Raw genomic sequence first — 20,856 nt, 5'->3', positions numbered from 1 at the left:
AGGTTCTGGCTTAAATGGAGTTAAACAGACACGGTCTCTGAGATGTCAGGAGGCCATTATTAGGAAAGGCAGGCCAAAGTGTGTGTTAGCCTCAAGTTCCTATTGGTTTTTGGGCAGCTCACATCAAGGCTTCCAACCCCATCCAGTAATTTGAGAGCCAATCTGGGCTGAGGAGCATTCGCTCCAACCACTAGTACTCCAAGAGTCCCTCTCACCTCTGGGAGCAGGGCAGACAGCTGCATTTCAGGGACTACCCTGTCAACACCTGTGCTGGTTTAACAGAAAGTTAGCATATGGAAGAGAAAGTTCAAGTTCAATCTGGTTTTAGAGTGTTCATGTTTTACTGCTTAATGAAGTAGTAAGATGTGTCGACTTCCATCTGTGTTATCTATCAGCTGGTCTATGTATCTCTCACATATAATGATGCATATGTCTTAGCTCAGTAAGTAGAAATGGAGAGACAGCTTGACAAGGATGGCTGGAGAGACAGCTAGACAGACAGGTACAAATGGTCATGGATGAGCATGTGGACATTGACCATCTGTAACCATGTTTTCTTTGGTTGCAGATGTTGAAGAAAGATCAAACTTCATTGAGTTCATGATCATGTTATACCATGGGTACCTTGTAACCATCAGGAATACATTTCACCCTGTTCACCTCTGCACTTGGCTGCTATAATAACACTGGCATTATTCGTGTATTCACCTTGTCAATTACTTCAGGGGAATAATTCATTCATTCACTCCAAGCTAAATGCTGGAAAGGGCTCAAATAATGCATCTTCTCACTGTGTCTCACAGCACACCAAGTTGTTTCCTGCTGCCCTCAGGAAGAAGCCATGGCTGAGAGAGCAGCAGGAGTGGCCACGGACTTCCCACTGGACAGGGCACACCCCAGCTCCCAGGGTTGGTGGCTGGCTCCGTCCCTGCTGCCCTTTCTGCACACGCTGCTTCCCGCTGAAACCGCATGATGCACTCTAGTTTACCAGAAGTCCATCTGCTGTGGCCAGGAGCAAGGATGAGCTAAAATAGCTACGTCAGTAAAGGGCCCAGAAAGGGGCACCGTCCGGGCTGGGCGAGCTCACGGGCCTTGGCTGTGCTCCAGGTCTTTCTTCTGGTCTTGGTTTCCAAATGGCCTGTGTCTCTCCTCAGCAGACAAGCCTGAGAAATGATGTGTGAACTGTTCCGAGAGGAAGGTCCCTGTTATGGTGTTATGGTGTGACTTTTATCATCTTCAGGACAGCCAGCGGATCTTCATATTTTCCTGATGTCGTTGAACAATTCTAAGCAAAAGCTCATGGCCATTTCTTTCACTTTCGTGTTGATGTAATCTGTTGTTACTGTTATTTTCTTAGCTGTTTGCATGTTCAAAGTTGTTTTTATTCTAAAACGTTTTATTCAGGAAGCGTAAACAATGACTACAAGAGCAGTTACTGCTTAAAAATGCCAGTGATCTGCTGTGTGATGATACACCCTGTGACATTTCTAATTGTAATTTTTGGTGCAGAACTTTCAGATTCAAACCAGATTTAAATGCCTGGGCTTTAATATAGAAGTGCTACACATAGTAGTTTAAATGAAAATACATTTTAGATATAATCAATTCATTTGATAAGTATAATTGTTTCTTTACATAATTTTCAATCATTAACATTACATATAGATTAACATCAGAACATTTTCATTAAATTAGTATCACAGAAATCCAGTGATTTTCAATTTGCTAATACTCTACCCTTCACATCCACATGGGCTGAAACACTTTTTAAAAATTGCATAAAATTTAAAAATGTCATACTTAATCCTAATGAAAACTTATTTACTTGAGAAACATAAGCGAGAGAGGCAGAGAGAGGCACAGGAAGACAGACACACAGCATGGAAGCGCCATCTCTCCACTAACTGGTTTACTCTGCCAATGCCCGCAGCGGGTAGGACTGAACCAGGCTGAAGCCCAGAGCCGGGAACTCAGCCAGAGTCTCCCACAGAGTGGCACAGACCCAACCATCTTAGCCATCCTCTGCTGCCTCCAAAGAGAAAAAGCGCAGGAGGCTGGAATCAAACATGGAGCTGGGACTGAACCAGGCACCATGATGAGTTATGCCAGCATCCCACGTGGTCAATCGCTATGAGGAGGAATGCCCGCATCCCACGTGGTCAATACTGGCTCCACGTGGCAAAGATTTTCTCTGCTACCTCCAGAATTTTCTAAGCTCTCTTGACACTTGCTACAGCCAGGAAAACCAGCTCAGCTCAGCACACTCTGTCAGAAAACAAGGTCGGCACAGCTGTGCTGGAGACCTCCCACCACACGTTAGCCAAGGGAGGCCCAGCTCACCTGCAGGCTGACTCCAAGTGCACCAGCCAAGAGGGACCTTGGCAGATCAGCGGGACTGCTGTGGAGAGGAGGGCAGGGATGGGCACTCAGGAGGTCAGACCCCAGGGTGGGGTGCTTTCTAACAGCCTCTGCATCAAGCATGCTCAGTCCACAGCCACTGTGTAAGCCTCATCTGTGGAGTGGCCGAAGGCGCCAATGCTAGCCGTACCTCTGCTTGCCCTGGGCTTTGGGCAGCCCCTCACGCCTCGGGACCTGTTGCCCGTCGTCTGGGCTTTGGGCAGCCCCCTGATGCCTCGGGACCTGCTGACTTTAGCCTCAGGTGCTTCCCACCACCCCATGAGAACAAGTGCACTGGAAACTCCTCTGCTGCTTTGGAAAACAAGCCTGCAAGCTTGCACTTGGTTTCCATGTTTCCCGCCTCTGTGATTTGGGAAGCCCCTGCTACAGACTCCCCTGTGTTGCTCTGTCTTGTCCCCCGTATCTGAGTGCCTTCCTGCCCAGCAGCTCTGGCCTTGGCCAACATGTTGGAGAAGACAGAGGTTTAAATGAACAGGATGGTTTGAGTTTTAGGATCAGAATGGGACCAATAATGGGACCAAACCCTGTCCAACTCCCTGAGCTCCTGTCACCTCTTCCTGGGGCTGACATGTGTGGTGCTAGGCGCTTGCACCCTTTGATTCTACCCAGAGATTACATACAGATAGTGCATCTCAACAGAAAGAATCACTCGACTCAGAATCATGAGATACATGTGTGTTGGTGGCATTACCAGTACAAAGCAAGCAGAGAAAAAAGTCACAGAGTAACTCACTCATCAGTAGCAATTACACACAGCTGAAAACATTTTCAGGTGTCACAGAGTTCATCGCACCCTCACTGGGCTGTGTTTATGCTAACCACTTGCAGAGTGCAAATAACCTATGTGCATATAGATAAAAACAGTGTTGTGTGGATGGCAAGGGAGGCATTCCACACATGGTGGGCTGTCATCAGAAGGACAATACAGAGCCCCAGCAAAGCAAGTGCTCCTGTCAGCCAGTGTTCCGTTCTCAGACCAGAACACAGGTCTGGAAAACTGGGCTTGGTTCAGAACTAGTCTGACAGTATAACCAGCCTTGGTGAGGATTTGTGGGTTGGCAGTGAGTTTGTGGTCATCTGTATCACACAGGAGCCCACCGCTCCAGTGTAGCTCCTGTATGTGTTCCTTGGAAAGTGTGGAATTACAGCAGCCAGAGAATTCAGGAGAATCTTGGAATCCTGTGAATGACAACTCCCAACAACGGCAGAAACTCTTCCCAGCACAGAATGCCCACCCCTACTTGCAGAGGCATTTGTGGGTAGATAATACAGTCCCCCTATGATGAAGCTAACTTCTTCCATGAAGGGTTTTTACCTCTCTCAGCAGCAGGCCACTCCCACTCCTGGTCTTGGGAAGAAGTGTCTGCAAAGCACTCAGAGCATGCCAAGGGCACTGCTGAAGCTGGCAGCAGTAACCATGGAGAGTCTCCCACATGATCATCTAACGTCCCTGGTCCCCCATGTGTGTTGTAAATCAGAATGCAGAGTCTTCAACCTTTCAAGGAAAATGAATTTATTATGAAGCAGGGCAGCAACTATCTTGCAGGATAGCTCACCGAGAAGGGAAACAGGGTTTTTATAATTAAAGAGAATATACAAAAAATCATGCTACATGCATGAGACAGACCACGGTGACATGACCAACCATTAACTCTGCAAAAGTGCCAGTTCAGGTGAGGCTATTGGAAAGCTGAGAGCCTTTGGCTTGCTTAATGTCATTGTCTGTTTTAGCTGAGCCATATCACATGTGATCATCCCATGTCCCTCCCATATGATCATCCGAGTTTCTGTCATGTGATCATTCAATCTCCCTGTCATGTTATCATTCTATGTCCCTGGCCTGTTATGTGATCATCCAATGTTCCTGGCCTGTCATGTGATCATCCAATGTCCCTGTCATGTCATGTGATCATTCAGTCTCCCTGTCATGTTATCATTCTATGTCCCTGGCCTGTCATGCGACCATCTAATGTTCCTAGTCTGTCATGTGATTGCCCAAGCCATTCCCATGGTTGTTCTTCTGCCTACTGCACACTATTACCATCATGTGGCTGTGGCTTCACCAGATGACTGAACCGATAAGGCCTGCCTAGCCTTGGACTGTGAATCTCTAAACAGCAACATTGTAAGTAGTTTTTCCCCTGTATTTGTAGTTGTAAAAATAGGGTGACTAATATAAGGACACTCCCACCTTTTTCTTCTGTTAGTCTATGGTGAAAATCAGTTAAACTAGCTTGCCACAAAATGCTAACACATCCCCCTTTCAACTTTCACTACTGTACATTGGTCTGTTACGAATTGAAATGCATGCTGGATTGGATGTTTGTGGTGCGTTGTCAGGCACACTTTGACTCGCTTTGTGCCACCAGTTCAAAGGCAGCTGCCCTCCTTCCCCACAGACATGAGCATGGTGGCCCAGTGTATGGCTCCAGGAACCAAAGACCTGTTCCAAGCCTCGTCAGGTCTTTGAGGAACTCCAGAACCGTAGGAAAGCTTATATTGGGAAACCCCAGAAGTGAAGATCTGAGGATGGGCACTGCAGCTGCGCAGACAAAGTGGAAGGCTTCTCTCTTCTCCGTGATGGCCTCTCCTGGTAACAATTCGCCACTCTAGTGAAAACCCACAAACAGCACATTACATGGAAGAAAAAGAGTGAAGGAAGGAAGAAAAGGGAATGTGTTTCTGTGTTGTGCTTGGGCTCAAATAGATGAGAATTAATATAAATAACCAAAGTCAAAATTTGCGTTGACTGTGTATCCATGAGCTTATCATGACTTTGCTTCCCCAAAATACCATGGAAATCTCTCGGACATTAGCCCCCCGTTGCTCTTTTCCAAGTTCAGGTTCAATATGACAGGATATTTAAAGAGTGAAAATGTAATCACACAGCCTGAGCAGATCAAATAAAGAAGAAACCTTTGTCTTCTGTTCACACACACACTTTTGAAGCTCCCACACTTAGGGACTTCAATGACCATTTCAAGCAAAGAACGCCTCAATCAAGCTGTATGCATGCTAATGCATCTTAATAGCAATAATGAGATGGCCTCCTTTAATAGGAGTTCAGGTCTTCACTTGTTATTCACTTAAGAGCTTAAATCTATGTTTTTTTTAAAAGGCATATGATTTTCTTTCTGATTGTCAGCCTACTTAAAGTCTCAAGCAGTGCTTGGTGAGAATGTTGGCAAAATCTGTCTTAAAACAGCCCGTCCTACATTCACTGGCTAAACAAACATTTACAAGTAACCCGTGCAGTTCTGGGCTTCTGAGTGTGAGGATGAAAAAGTGGTAGGTCAAACAAGGCAGCCGTGAGAACAGAGATGGACACCCAGCACGCGGAGTCTACACCACAGCACGATTGTTGAAGTAGTCCCCTGTGGGCCTGGGGATGTGTCTGTCCCAGGAACCTCTGGTCAGTGACTGGAAGCACAAGGCATTCTGACCCTCTGTATGTGTGGGTATGGATGTATGTGTGTATACATAAACATGAGTAGATAGCAATTTATAGTGAAAAATCATTTATAAATTAGGCAAATAGCTAACAACACAATAAGACAAGTGCAATGTGCTGAGGAAAGTTGTATGAAGGCGGAGTTCTTCCACAGAGTTCCAACAGAATCTAAGATGTTGTTAACACAAAGCTTTCCCGGGGGTCAAACCTGGAACTCCCAAATACTTACAATTCAACACAATGAATTTCACTCCTTAGCCCCAAATCTGTACGCCGACCAGCTGGAAGTGCTCCCTCGTGGTTGGAGAATGATGGAGAAGAGGAGGGGGTAGATTTCAGGTTAGGTGGTCCTTGTCAGTTTTCCTCCAGTGCTTCACATTCAATCACCTCTGGTTCTATTTTCCCCATTCCATTCTGGAAAGGTGCGCCATCTTATGCTTCAGCAATTGTCTGACTGTAAGTTTCTGCTTTCTTGATGGAGCTACCATGGACATGGTCATGCTGTGCCAATCCCCTGATCGGAACTGGCCTTAGCACATTTCCAGGTGCCAGCCTTTGGCTTTAGACCTATGAGACTTTCCTCAAACTCCTGAATGAGGAGGCGATTTTGATGCTTGTGACTGGCCCCTTTCACTGGCCATGGAGCTTTTATTTTCCACAAAACCCAGGCCACAGGTACTTTTATGTGCACAGCAGACCTGTGAAATCCAAATGGACTTCAGAAAGTTCATGGAAAATGGAATCAAAAGATAAGTTTTGGTGACCAATCTTGTTGTAACTGATGTCTAGCTTTTCTGTAACCCAGATGTCCATGAAGTCTTTGAAGCCTCCTCAGAGGTGTGTAGTGGACATCTGGCAACAAGAGACATCTGGCAACAAGAGACATCTGGCAACACAGGCACCTGCAGCAATTGTGTTAGAAAGAGAAGGAATCGCACTTATTATCATGAAAAGTATAAATATTTTAAGTATGTTTGTGAATTTTGGAAGAATTAATTTGAGAGAAAAGGGTAGATGCTTCTATCCTTGTTGAAAAAGCACGCTTTGCTAAACTTTAGTGAACTATATATGTTTCAAGGGAAAAAAATTCTCTTAAATCAAAACGATCAAACATTTTAGTAAGAAACAGCAAAGTCTTAAATAAGGACACAGAAACCTATAAATTATATCAGTTCATTTACTCTAGTATAATTCTCATTCTATTTTCATTAATTTTTTATTAGAGTCCTGGAAATTATTGTTTAGCCCACTGATTTGAAGCTATCAGAAACCTATACCCAGGAGCACTGGTTACAGCTCGCTCCCAGGGATGAGCCACTTCCAAGGTTCTTCAGCAGGAATCAGCCAGGGAAGTTCATTTTCCCTCACTGCATAACGACTTGCAAAGCTCCCAGGGCTTCATTTAAGCAGCTCTGTCCTCCCAGGTCCTCGGCCTGAGACAGTGAGGGCAGGCAGAGGCCTCGGGAAGCCGAGGACCATGAGCATATCATAGCAAGAGATCAGACTTCTGGAAATGTTCACAGTTTGGGGAACATTTTCATTACTAAAATAAAATTGCAAATACAAATGAAAGAAAATTCACCACTGTCTTATTATATGACAATTTTCCTCATACGTGCACCTAGCAAAGAAACCTAATTAGTTTCTTATCTGTATCTATAAGACATAAAGCCTTTGAAGATCTTCAGAGATTTTTTTAAGTGGAAATCTCACAGTAAAAAGGCATAATTTGGGGCTTGATGTTGAGGAAGCCTGTGACAGATGTCAAAAGATTGAAAACATTTGGTTAAACATGTTAGGAATTTCGGCATTAGCTCTTTCCAGTGTTCGCGCCTTCCTGCTTGTCACCACAAACCCGAAACACCAGATGCAGCAAGTCACACAGGAGGTTTTAATCGAGGAGGGAAGATGGCTATGGGGACAGGAGCGAAGGCAGAAAGAGAATGAGAGAGCGAGTGAGCAAGAGCGAAAACGAGAGAGAGAGAGAGAGAAAGAAAAAGAGAGAGAGCAAAGAGGGGGAAGGGACACACGTGGGATTGTGCTTTTATGGCGAGGGGCAGGTAACATGGGGCCGTGAGGGACTGGTGGATTGGGTCATCATGTATGGTATCGGGAGGTTACAGTGGTTTGATGGGATCATGGTTGCGGGGAAAATGGTGCTGAGACCATCCAAGTCTGCTGAAATCTCGGTCACAGCTTGAAGCGGGTGGTAGAAGCATTGCTCACCCATTTCCTAGGTAGTTAAGACACCACCAATAGGAAACCTTTTACCTATGGGTTCCTGCCCAACAAGGAGGGGTCAGGGAAAGCTTCAAATCCCAAGGCCTTTCCAAAGCCCCCTGTGCTGTCTCTCCCTCTCCATTTTCAGGAAACAGCTCACCTCCCAGCTCTCTCCCAGGAGGTGCTTTCCACTTCGCTCTTCCTTCCTTGCTCACCTGGTCCCTGCGCAAATCAACGTCTCCATCCACCACCAGCTCTCAGTTTTTTATTTCTATACTGAGATGAGGAAAGAACCCACCGAGTCTTCTCAATCTTCAGGACTGATGTTCAAATCATTCCTTCAGAAACAAAAGCCCAGATCATTGCGAAATAGCAGTCATCCATTTAATCAGGATGACTTCACCTGAGTTATAAAAGTGCCATGCGGACGATTAGAAAAGTAAATAGATGCTTTTTAATAACTCTTAATAGTAGTGACACAGTGTTGAATTGCTTACCTATGAAAATATATCTGCAAACAGGCCCAAAGCATTTCCTTTTGTTGTGGGAAATTTGACCAAAAAGTCGAGAGCAACCTTGTTTCTTGTCTCACATGAAAGACAAATTTGCATGCAGCTTCAGTGTGTGAAGCAAGATTTATCTAAGACAAAGTGAAAGAGAGGTCTCCTGCCACAGTGCTAGAGGGGGCTCCAAGGGAGGAAAGACCCAAGAAAACAGAGGGAGGGGTGTCTTTTAAGCACAGTCCCAGGGAAGCGGAGCTAATAAGTCACTCAAAGGGCAGAAAAGGAAGAAAAAGGGGACACTCATTCGTAATGGACAGCGATGTCTAGTACCTTGTTCAGAACAAAAAGGACATAGATGCGTTAGGCTGGTGGCTTCCTCCTCCCATTCTGATGATAAACTGGAAACTCAGGCACCGCCTCTCTGTAACTTAGATGTGTCTCCTCGCTTTTGTCATGCCAACTCCAAGTGATGGGAATTGATATACTGATTTTGTCCTTTTGCTCTCCTCAACGGGACTGAGCGACAAAACTGGGAAGAATGTCCCCCTGGAAGGGTAAGAAAGAGGGAAAAGCAAGATTGTGTGCTTTCAAAGGGAACGTCACCAGGGACCTATTAATACCTGTAGGAGGTAGCCCTAGTTACCTATTAGCCCATCTGACTCCTAGAACTTGCTAGGAACTAAGGCATCAAAGGTGGTTATTTAGAGCAGCAGTTAAGAGACATCTGCATGAAGTGTTCTAGTGGCTTATGAGACGAGTCATTCAATCAACTAAGAGCACATCAGTGTACAATGGAAATTATCCAATCAACTATTGTGCAGAACACGGATTCCAAATCCATTTAAGCATCGTGCATCCTAAACCATCGACTCAGTAAGAGCTAAATCCTGAGACGAGTGATTCAAACATCAGCCCCAAAGATGAATCAGACTCAGGCTGTCTTAGACCTGGCAGCGTTTTAGATATCTGAACCTTGTGTTGTGCTGGATTTTGAGATCCCCAGAAAATCTGAAGTCGTTGCTGACGCATAAGGGCAGTTTATTCAGGTTAACCTAGGTCTCCCAGCCATCACCTTCCCAGCTTAGCAGGGCCGGGCGGGGGAGGGGCTGCAGCAGGAACAGCAGGGCAGAAAAAATGGCAGAAAAGGAGGTTGAACAGCACAGGGTGCTTATACATTCAGGCTGATTCCATGTAATTACACAGTCATGATTGTCAGTTTAACTGTTAACTTTCAAAAAGAGCAAGTTGGCAGGCTTCTATTGGTGGGTTGGAAGCAAGCAACTTTCAAAAAGTACAAACTGATGAGCTGTAGGGCAGTGGGTCTTATCAAACACCAGGGACCTCCTTCCTGAGGCGTGCTCTGCCTACGTGACTGCCAGGTGTCCTGCCGGGTGTCACGTAGCCTGTCAGGCCTGGAGTTCACACAGCCCCCAGCCAAGCAAGAAGGGCAGACATCACAAAGGCAGAAAACACCTAGGTCCTTCACTTGTAGCCCTATCCAGTTCTCCACCAGTCCACTGTAACCTTGTGGCTACATACCCCAGCAGTCCTATACTTCCAATTCCAGCCCCTCTGCTCTCTGGCTCTCTCGGCCTCTCTTGCATGAATAAAGACCTCTGTAATTTTGATTGGGAGGTAAACTCAACCAGAGATGTGTGCTGACAAATCTGGAAAAAAAAAACCCTTCATTTTCAATTTAGCAACAAATTTAAAATAGATAATTAATCAACAATATAGTTAATCCATGTGAACCAAAAGTATTTGGGTTAATTTAGCAACTTTACTCTCTGTAAAGATTTATTTATCTCATGCCAATCAAAACAACAGTCTTGGGAGGATTTTGCCATGTGGACGCTGCATGTACAATTACAACTACACAGCCAGATGGACACAGCAAACGCTGATGACATTCTGTCTCCATCTTCCTGCTGCGCATGCCGACTGGGTTCTGTCCTTTAGCTGGAGCGCTGGAGTCCCTGCGGGAAAAGAGTGGTTTACATTCAGCCCACAGAGCTTCTCAGCTTCCTGGTGGGTGGCAGAAATGGAAATAAATGAACTTTGCTTTCTTCAGACTAGCTTGGCTAGAATGCAGGTGGGGTTCCCGAGTAATTCATGGGTTCGGAATGTGCAGTGGATCCAGAAAACCCCGAGAACACCACCACACACTTGTATCCATCAGAACTTGTCCAAGCAGAAGTCACAAGGCCTGCCCACATGAGGTCCCTGCAGCTTTAGAAAAGGGGGGCAATCTTGGCTGTCTTGCATGGGCCATGCCTTGTCACTCCGCAACCCTGGTGGGAAGGGCAAGCCCGGGAGGGGGCCGAGGTATCGGTGTGGCTGGAGCCATCCAGTGTGTTTGGTGCACACATCCCTCTAAGAGTTCTCTCTTCATTCCACAGGCAGTGCCAGACACCTGGCATGAACAACACAGATCCCAAAAAGGCTGGAATCAGAGGCCTGAGTGCATTGCTTCAGGGGTCCCAGCACTGACCGGGCTGGCCACACCTCGGCATGACTTGGAGAGCAAAGACGTGAGAAGAGGGTTACAGTGTCTTCCAGATGCCTCATTTGGAGGAAGCGCTCCAAGATGGAGTAGTAGGAGCCGGTCTCCCCACCAGGAGGTGATGCCCTGGGAGCTCGCCACGGGGCTCTGAGTGCCTCCGTGCTGGCCAGAGAGGGTGGTGTGGGAGGGAGGCTCTGCTATAGGACATGTGGCTGGAATCTGCTTCTGTGAGGGGAATCTGGACATTTTACGGATCAGGGAGAACTCTGCTGGGCAGAAAGCCTGGCAAGGTGGGCTCCAGGCCAGCACAGCAGTTTGTCCTTGGCAGCTGGCCTCCGAAAGTGGGAATTTCAGAATCAAGTGAAAGCCACTGTTATGTCTCCAGTCAGGGGACCTTGCAGCAAGGGAACCGGGATGGATAAAGAGAAGGTCTTTAGGTAAGGGCTTTGGGGAATTCCAGAGAGTGGGCCGTTCCACCCTGTGTCAGTGGAGCCAGTCCAGGAACAAGTGTCTGGCGGAACTCTGATGCAGTGTTGATTTAAGAGCACACTAGACCACACACATGCACATTGCTTACAGTAATTATCATTACTGCTAGAACACCACTATGTCACATCCTGCGGATCACGCCAACACCTGTACTCTGGATTGGGCTACACCAAAGCCTGTAGTCAGGAGCCCAGAGGAGGCCTCCCAGACCAGAGGCAAGGACTCAGCTAGCTGAGCCATCACCTACTGCTTCCCTGGTCTATAGGTCAGGAGCCAGAACTCAGATGCATGCCAGTGTGGAGCGTAGGAACCCTAACTGCTTGACCTAATGCTTGCTCCACAAAGTCATATTCCACATAAATGGAATCCACCTGCAGTGATGCCTCCATGCTTTCTTCTCCTCCGTCTGTGTATGCTGTGAGGTGGAAAATTGAGTCTGAAATCGTCCCTGCTCACAAGAAGAGGCTGTTGCTGTCTGTGTATTGAGAACAGGGCTGACCTCGCTGGGAGTAGAGAATATGGAGGCCTGGGACTGAGCCTGAGCCAGCAGATGCTTTCCCGTGTGGTAGAGTGAGGCCAGGAGAATTGCTTGGTCCTTGTGCCTCAGCTTCCCTTGCTCAAGGGCTGGTAACACCCACCTCGTAGGCCTGCGATGAGGGCAGCAATGTGCTGAGGAGAGAAGTGAGCAGAGATGGAATAAGCCTCCTCAATGTCGACTGTCACAGTTCCCAAGTAATGCAGCATAAACGGGACCAAGGAGAGGGGACCTGCTACGCAAACACTGGCTCTGTGAAATCTACATGATCAAAAGCAACTGTCTAACTGAAGAATCCACTTATCTATTCAACACTCAACAATGTATGAAGCAGCTTAGCATGTGGTACTGCAGGTAAACAATTATATATACACACACATAGATTTATACATATATATACAATGCTATATACATATATAAATATATACACATACAGCAAACAACACAGGCTATATATATGTATACACAACAAACTACACTCATGATCTTGGACTGGACACAGTAACTCACCCAAGCCAGCCCCTGGGAGCACTGCAGTGCAGTGAGCACTCATGGTCTTGGACTGGACACAGTAACTCACCCAAGCCAGCCCCTGGGAGCACTGCAGTGCGGTGAGCACTCATGGTCTTGGACTGGACACAGTAACTCAGTAACTCACCCAAGCCAGCCCCTGGGAGCACTGCAGTGCAGTGAGCACTCATGATCTTGGACTGGACACAGTAACTCACCCAAGCCAGCCCCTGGGAGCACTGCAGTGCGGTGAGCACTCATGGTCTTGGACTGGACACAGTAACTCACCCAAGCCAGCCCTTGGGAGCACTGCAGTGCAGTGAGCACTCATGGTCTTGGACTGGACACAGTAACTCACCCAAGCCAGCCCCTGGGAGCACTGCAGTGCAGTGAGCACTCATGGTCTTGGACTGGACACAGTAACTCAGTTTTCACAACTTTTCAGGGATAGTTATGATGTCCTCCTTTCAAAGATGGGGAAAATAGGACATGAAATTAACAATTTGCTTAAAAGTTTAGACATTTGGGTAGGCATTTGGTTCAGTGGTAAAATATCTGCTAGAGGCACCCACACCCCATATTGAGGTGTCTGGTTGGAGCCTCTGCTCCTGTAATTCTTTTTTTTTTTAAAGATTTATTTTTTATTATTATTATTATTTTTTATTGGAAAGGCGGATATACAGAGAGGAGAGACAGAGAGGAAGATCTTCCGTCCGATGATTCACTCCCCAAGTGAGCGCAACGGCTGATGCTATGCTGATCCGAAGCCAGGAGACTCTTCCGGGTCTCCCACGCGGGTGCAGGGTCCCAAAGCTTTGGGCCTTTGTGGACTGCTTTCCTGGGCCACAGGCAGGGAGCTGGAAGGGAAGCGGGGCTGCCGGGATTAGAACCGGCGCCCATATGGGATCCCGGGCATGCAAGGCGAGGACCTTAACCACTGCACCACCACGCAGGGCCCTGTAATTCTGACAGAGTCCTGTGAACAAACTTCCTGAATGTCATCAAGTGCTGGCTCAGTGACCTGCTCCCTCACTTGTCTGTATGACTCAGCGGACAGCCAGGCCTCTGACTGATGACTCAGCTCAAATTCCACGCTGAGTTTCCTGCGCTTGGCTTTGGCCAGCTTGTCTGTTGTAGGTGTATTTGAAGGGAATCAAATGTGTGAAGATTTCTATCTCTCTGTCTCTCTCTGCATCCAATTAAAAGGAAAGATTTCCAAACTCTGCATATCTAAAATGTGCCGAATGCAAGCAAGCTGAGCTACCTCTGAGTGTTTCATGTTTTTTTTAAGCATGTTTGACACCATTTCTTTTTGATTATTTGGATAGTTCATCATTTTAACTCTGCCAGGTAGGTTCTAAACCAGTGTTCCAAGAAATCAAGTTGAGATAAAAAAAAATGCACTTTGATGAGTCTAAGGCAGGGAGAAGATGAATGTCCAAGTCATGTTGAGCCGCCGTCTCGCTGACCATTAGGGTGACCAGTAAAGGTGTAAATCAGTATGTTGCTGGCAGTGTCAGATTTACTTTCTGTGATGGTGAGTCAAAACTTCAAGTGTAACCTCCCAGAGTGCTTTGCGAAAGCTTATGTGAGCACTACTGACCCATGGGATGTCGCAAATGGCCACTTAACCCACTGTGCAACAGCACTGAACCGGATGACTCACACTGGAAAGTTACATGCAGAGCCACAAAACCAGAAAATAGGAAAAATAAAAGAAAGAGAAAATAGTGTTGATGCTGTACGTTTTGGTGTTCAAAACCCGTTCCACATTGTGCTTCTCCAGGGATGCATAACTACATTCTCTTTGAGAAAAATGTGTAGTATCTGTAGCTATTCAGAGAAATTATACACACAAGTAAAAAAGAAAATATAATTCTGATCAATATTAAAGATCAAATTATGCTTAAGTGAGGAGAAATGCTAGGGAATATTTATGAATGGATCTTTTCAATGTTACCCAGGAGTTTAACACAGGTCTGTAGTTATTGTCAAGTAAGGGGATGGTGTGTATTGCATTATGGTTCATGATTTACATGCATCTTTGTAAACATAGGTGAGTAGTTATTTTACTCTTCCGTGTTTCTACATAACATTTTTTCAACCAGTCCTGGTGTCTCAGGGTCCAAAGATCTTGGTTTTTATTCAGACCATGCGGAGTCTGTGTATGTTCATGACAAAGAAGAGAATCCTTCATCTCACAGGATGTACTACCAAGCCTGGGCAGTTCTTCCTGACAGTAAGGGATCCTATAAACTGGCCGTGGTATCCAAGTCAGATACAGACTGGGTGGCTCCATCCTGCTGTTTTCCAGGTCATTGTCTTGGTAGATTTTTAATTGTCTTCTTAATATTTTTTACATAATTGGGAGGGGCCCACTCCCTTGTGGACCTCTGATTAGGGTGGGGAGGGTCAGATGTGGAGGAAGGCAGGTGGGATAAATGTTTCAATTTTTTGTCCCCTGTGTCCGCAGAAGAATAGGAAGGGGAGGGAGTTGCTTCTTGCTGTCAAACTACATGAGCACCTGAGGTGGGGGACAGTTATTTGATGATACCTTAGAGACCCCAATATGGGGAAGAGTGTCCCGAGGGTAAAACTTGAGTGGTTTGACAGTGTTGAGAAATTGTTGGTTTTGTTGCTCCAGGGTTGAGAAAAATCTTTCCAATATCTTTTGGTTGATGAAATCTATCTTAGTGCATCCACAGAACCAGGAATATGCTGCAAAGCTTGGCCAGGAGAATTGCCAGGCTTTCTCTGCTTTCCATTCTCTGATGAGGTAGTTGACGTCCCCGGCTGGCCTAGATGAGCTGGTCATCATGTCCTGGTGTGAACCTGTGCATGCTGTCTACTGTACAGGCATGAGCAACTGAGGAGGCCCAGTCCCAATGCATGCACTCCGAGGTCAGACCACACATCCTGTGGTTTTTCCAGGGTAACTGGAGTCTGAGTCCAGTGGTCTATGAATAATGCCCCAAGAAACCCTGCCTGGGGTGAGCTTAGGCTTTTGTGTGTGCCAGGCAGTGCAGGGTCAGATGCAGCCTGTCACCTGCACCAGCCAACCCACATACTGGTGAATGCAGCTGTCTGGTCAGTCGTATCCCAGCCCATACTTCATGCAAACCAGCAAATGTTGTGGCTCATCCCAGGCAGCACACTACAGATCTGGTCCTCACATATATAGCAGGTGCTACGACCTAGTTAGGGCAATCCCCAATATCCCCCACCAAGCCTGCCCCAAGCCCCATTTTTTGCATATACCAGCCTCAGCTGTGGCCTAGCCCAGCCTAGCCTGCATCTTCTCTGGTACCTGTGCACACCCATGGGTGGTGCGCTTAGCTCAGCCCAACTCATTTTCAGACCTGGACCACATGTTTGCCAATAGGTGCCACTACCTTGTCCAGCATGGCTGCTCCATCTCTGGTTCTCATGCTCACCAGTGGCAGATACAGCCTAGTCTGGCAGGTCTCATAGTTTTACTGCTAGGCATATTCCAAGCCCCAAATCATGCACCTGCCAAGGGGTACTGCAGTACAGACTGATATAACTTGCACCAAGTCCTGGCACTTTCCAGATGGAACTATGGCCTAGCTTGACTGGTCCAAACCCATTCTGGCTCTCACCAATGGGTGCAATAGTGTAGCCCAGCCTGGCCCAACCCCAAACCTAATTCTCATGCAACCCAGTAGTTGCTGTGGTCTTGCCCTGTCTGTCCCACACTCACTTGGCTCTTGTAACCACCAGCCCATTCTGGCCAGCCCCTAGACTTATCCCACACACATGATGATGGGTGCTGCAGCCTTTTTCAGCCTGATTTGTTCTCCACCCCACCTCTGGGATTCCCCAGTGGGAGTTGTGGCCTAGCAGAAGAGTCCCCGGAGTACCCCTACCAGGCCCTATCCTAGCCCTGGGTTTTGCACTTGCTGGCAAATGCTTCCATCTAGCATGGCATGCCTCACCTGCAGACTCAGCTCTTGTTGACAAGTGTTGCAGCCCAGCCTAGATGAGCATGGCCCACTTGGTGTCCTGGCTCACAGAAATATTGAAGAGTGTTAGAGTCTTGCCTGACCAGGCCTGCCTCTAGGCCCAGCTCTTGTGCTCCATGGCAGGAGCTGTAGCCCAATAGGTGAGTTCCCCAAATTCCTCCAGCAGGCCTGCTCCAAGCTTCAGATCTCACGTATGCCGGCAATTGCAATGCCCTGTTTGGCATGGGTCACAGTCTCAACCTTTGCAAGTGCTGGAAGGTGCTACAGCCTGGCCCTGCCTGGCCTCCTCCTAGCTCCAGCTCCTGCAAGTGCCAGGGGGGCTCCTATCAGGTGAGTCCTGTGATCCAGCCTGGCTTGGTGTGTCACCACCCTCAGCTCTCTGATCCAGAAATGCCGTTTTGTTTCCTCCCTCTAAATCACTCTGTCTCAGCTCCCTCGTCCTCTTGTGACTGCAGTGGCAGGGTCCATGGAAGACTCCAGAAGTCATTCCTCCCTGTCAAACATGCCCTCAGCTGCTCCCACTCAACATGTCCCCAGACCCCCTTCCCTGGGCGATCTGCAGCCCCCCTACCTTGGGTCCAGGGTGGTGTGTCCTAGCTCAGCATTACCTTCCTCCTCCACATATCTTTAAAAGTTAAAAAAAAAAAAAGAATCAGCAACTATGTTGGCACACTGGTATAGTTAACACAAATTTGGCATTAACCAGGTCCAGGATGCCCGACAGCTACTGGCTGCTACTCCCCAAGCAGAGTAACACTTGCCCAAGTATAAGGCAACCTAGGCAGTTGCCTACAGCTAGAGCCAACCATTGACTTGTATTTGGCAAAGAGCTTGATTTGCTGCTAAAAAAATGTGCAGCTCTTTATTAGAAGCAAAACCCTCAAAAATGAAAGCCGAGTTTTCAATGAAGATGGCCAGGCTCCCATTAACCACACACTTTAGTTGTTTTTGAAAGGACAAAACAGTTATTAGCTTTCCCAGACATTGGATTGTTTCCTAGAAGGCAACAATGGGTGTGGTGACCATCCTGCAGCATGCTTTACTAATAAATTGTATCACCCATGAATGAAAGGAAAACCGTGTCAGCACGAGGCTCTCAGAGGCCTGGGTAAGTGAGCAGTGGCTTTGACAGGCGGCTGCGTGTGGGAGCCTGCCGATGCACCCTTTGAAAATGTCTCCTGCTGTTGCTTACAACTTCTCATTCGTGATATCTGATTTTTTATCACAAATCGCAGCATGCAGTACCACATGCCTGTTGCCTTTTCCCATCTCCTGTTTGGAAATTGACATTCACAAATCAATAATGCCTGTCTAACACAGAGCTATTGGGGGGTGGGACGCAGACCATCTGGTTAGTTGGATTTGTAATTAGGATAATGGGTTGCAGTGAGTATGGGAGCAGCAGGAAAGGCAGGAATGCAAGGTGCACAATGTCCTGAACCGAGTATCTCCGATTTTAGAGTGCTGTTCCATCTGGGGGTCACCTCCATCTCAAGTTTCAGAATGGGGGTCACTTTCAGGGGCCCCAGTAAAGAGGAGAGTTACTCACACTGCCCCTGGCTCCCTTTCCCCTCGCAGCCCTGTGGTTGCCCTGTGACTGATGAGTGAGTGAGCCAGCTGGCTACCCAGGGCATTTGGTAAAGAGAGGAAGTTGCCGGGGCAACCCCCTGGGAGGTCTTGTTCACAGGGTAGGTAGCGTCCTCATCACCCAGCCCTGAGTTTCCTGCAGCCAAGCGCCTGATGGTGCTGGACAATGGTGGGTGCTGAGGTGCTCACTCATTCCTACCTGCTCTGTCTAGGGTGGTGCTTCTGTGACCCATGCCAAAATGGCGGAGCCCAGTGAGGCTCCACGGAAAGACAGAGCGGACAAGTTAACTGGTTAAGCTGGTACAACTTCTCTGAAATGCCGTAGAATGAGAGAAATCACTGCTGCTGCCTGTAGTGAAGTTGGGAACTACCAGACATCTTAGAATCAGATTTCCAAAAATCCTCCCCATTCCCAAGAACCCTGGAAGTCGCGTCTCCGGGATGTCAAGCCCTGCAGCTGGCTAAGCCTCTCCTTGCTTCTTGTGCTTTGTGGCTGATGCTAAGTGGGGAGGAGTCACGGGTGTTTCCTACAAGCTAGAGATCTGAAATCTTGCTAGATCTTTTCCTGTGACTAGGGGTACCAACACACTGACTGAGGCTCTCTCATGGCTGGTTCTGGGTCTGGCTTTCAAACCACCACCAATATTCAGGACAGTGCTGAGTTTGCAGGAGCTGATGTGTGCTGCCCATGGAGACACTGCCTGTCTGCAGGCAGCAACATGCCGACAGAGGAGCGAGGAGGCAGGAGGGAGCACACCTGAGAATGGCTCTCCACTGAGCAGCAGCTCTCACATGCCCACAGTCATTTCCTTATCTTTGTCTTTCTTGAGAATGTGTAAAGGAGCACAGTGGCACAGATTAACAAACAGAGCTGGGGCGGCTGCAGAGGAAGGAGGCCCTGGGGAGGAACCCTTGTCTTGCTACCCTGGCTGCCGTTGGGCCCCGGGGTCTGCACTGCATCTCCATTGGGCCCTGGGGTCTGCACTGTGGCTGCTGGGAATGCAGGATCCCCAGTTCAGGAAAGTGTTGGAAAGCCAGGGTCCTGACAGGTCATAGAGCAGGTGGTGCCCGTCCGAGGGAGGGCCTGAAGCTGCTGGTCATGTTTTCTCCCTTTCTGCATGTGTGCAAATGAGCAAGCTCGAAGCTGATGCTTTCAGAAAACTTCTTGCCAGCAGCACTCTTCCTCTTCATGTTTTTCACCGTATGTGGGCATTTCTGGGCATCTCTGTCCTTGGTCTATGCATGCCATGGCTTCAAATGCCTGGCATTTGGCATGCTCATGAGTGTTTAATTGTTTCAATGTTCTCTGCAGCTCTGGACAAACTTCTCAGCTTCTGTCCATTTCAGAGTTATAACCCACAAACAGCACTCTGGTAGCAGAAGAGTGGTTTCCAGCGGTAAAGAAACTGCCACCTTTATTGAGAACAAACATCCCTCCCCGTTTATGACGCTGAAACTGAATGCTCGGCCTAGCTCTCTGTCTCTCCCCATGATCTAGGGAAACAGAAAACTTACACAATTCTGTAATGTAATTATAAACAAAAGGACTATAAACAGAAGCATTCCAGGTAATAAACTACCGTTGGTACATGATTCTTTAGTGTGACTTTACCAAGTGAGAAAACTCACCGGCACCTGTTTGTATCTGTTCTTTCAGATGACCGTGAAATTGGATTCTGCAAATTCAGATGGAAGCAAGCCATCCCGCTGCCTGTTCCTGCAGTGCCAGCAAGCTGACCATTTGGGATGATAGGGAGACCCCCCACCACCATCAGCCTGTTGTGTACTTCCAGTTTGACCAGTCTGGGGCACCTACTGCCTGGACTGGCTCCAAGTGCAGCTGGGACTCCTTGTCCCTGGAACCTTTGGTATTTACCCAACCCAAGCCTGGACTTGTCATGGACACGATGGCCCCTCCAGAAAGGCTCCAAGGTCCCTCCAGGCCCGCCGACCTCAGGGTGAAGTACAAGGCCTCCTCGCCCGGGTCTGGGTTATTTTCCAATTAACACCCTTGTAGAGAGCCAGAGAGGCACAGGGCTGGCAGAAACATTGTCCTTGGAAGGGCCCCATGTGGCGGTCACCGTTCGAAGGCCCTTTGATATTGCCCATGACAGATGGCAGAAGAGAATTTTGATGAGTTTTCAGAAAAGGAAGACTCAAACTCAGCCAGCCACAATCTCTACTTGAGAGATTAGCACCTGGGGCTAGAGCCAAGCTGCAGGTCTGAATACAAAACACTGTGTGTTTCAAAGTGAAGCTCATGTGTAAAGAAGGTTCGAGTGACTGCCAGCAGTGGCTGAGCTGTGAACACTGTGCCAGTGCATAAGGACTGCTCTCTGGCACCCAAATGCCAGCAGAGTCCCCTGTTGCAATCCCGACCGACTCCCACCACCAAATCCCCAATTGCTGCAGAGACACATACTGCCTGCAGTTAAAAACACTACCCATGCATTTGAAGTATCGCTGGGATCCTGTGGAACAAGTAACCAGGCTGTGTGCACTCTGCCCATGGAGGGGACAGCCTTGTAGATGTGGCCAGAAGCCAGCATCTGGAGAAGTCCCAGCAGTTGGACATGTGGGAAACTGCTTGCTTTCCCCCATTGGCTTGTCCCGTGGATGCATGAACACTAACGTGAGGAATGCTGACTAATCTCATG

This window comes from Ochotona curzoniae, unplaced genomic scaffold, assembly GCF_017591425.1.
Source record: "Ochotona curzoniae isolate NIBS_2020 unplaced genomic scaffold, NIBS_Ocur_1.0 contig_908, whole genome shotgun sequence".
Taxonomy (NCBI): domain Eukaryota; kingdom Metazoa; phylum Chordata; class Mammalia; order Lagomorpha; family Ochotonidae; genus Ochotona; species Ochotona curzoniae.
Note: the sequence above shows the minus strand (reverse complement) of the source record.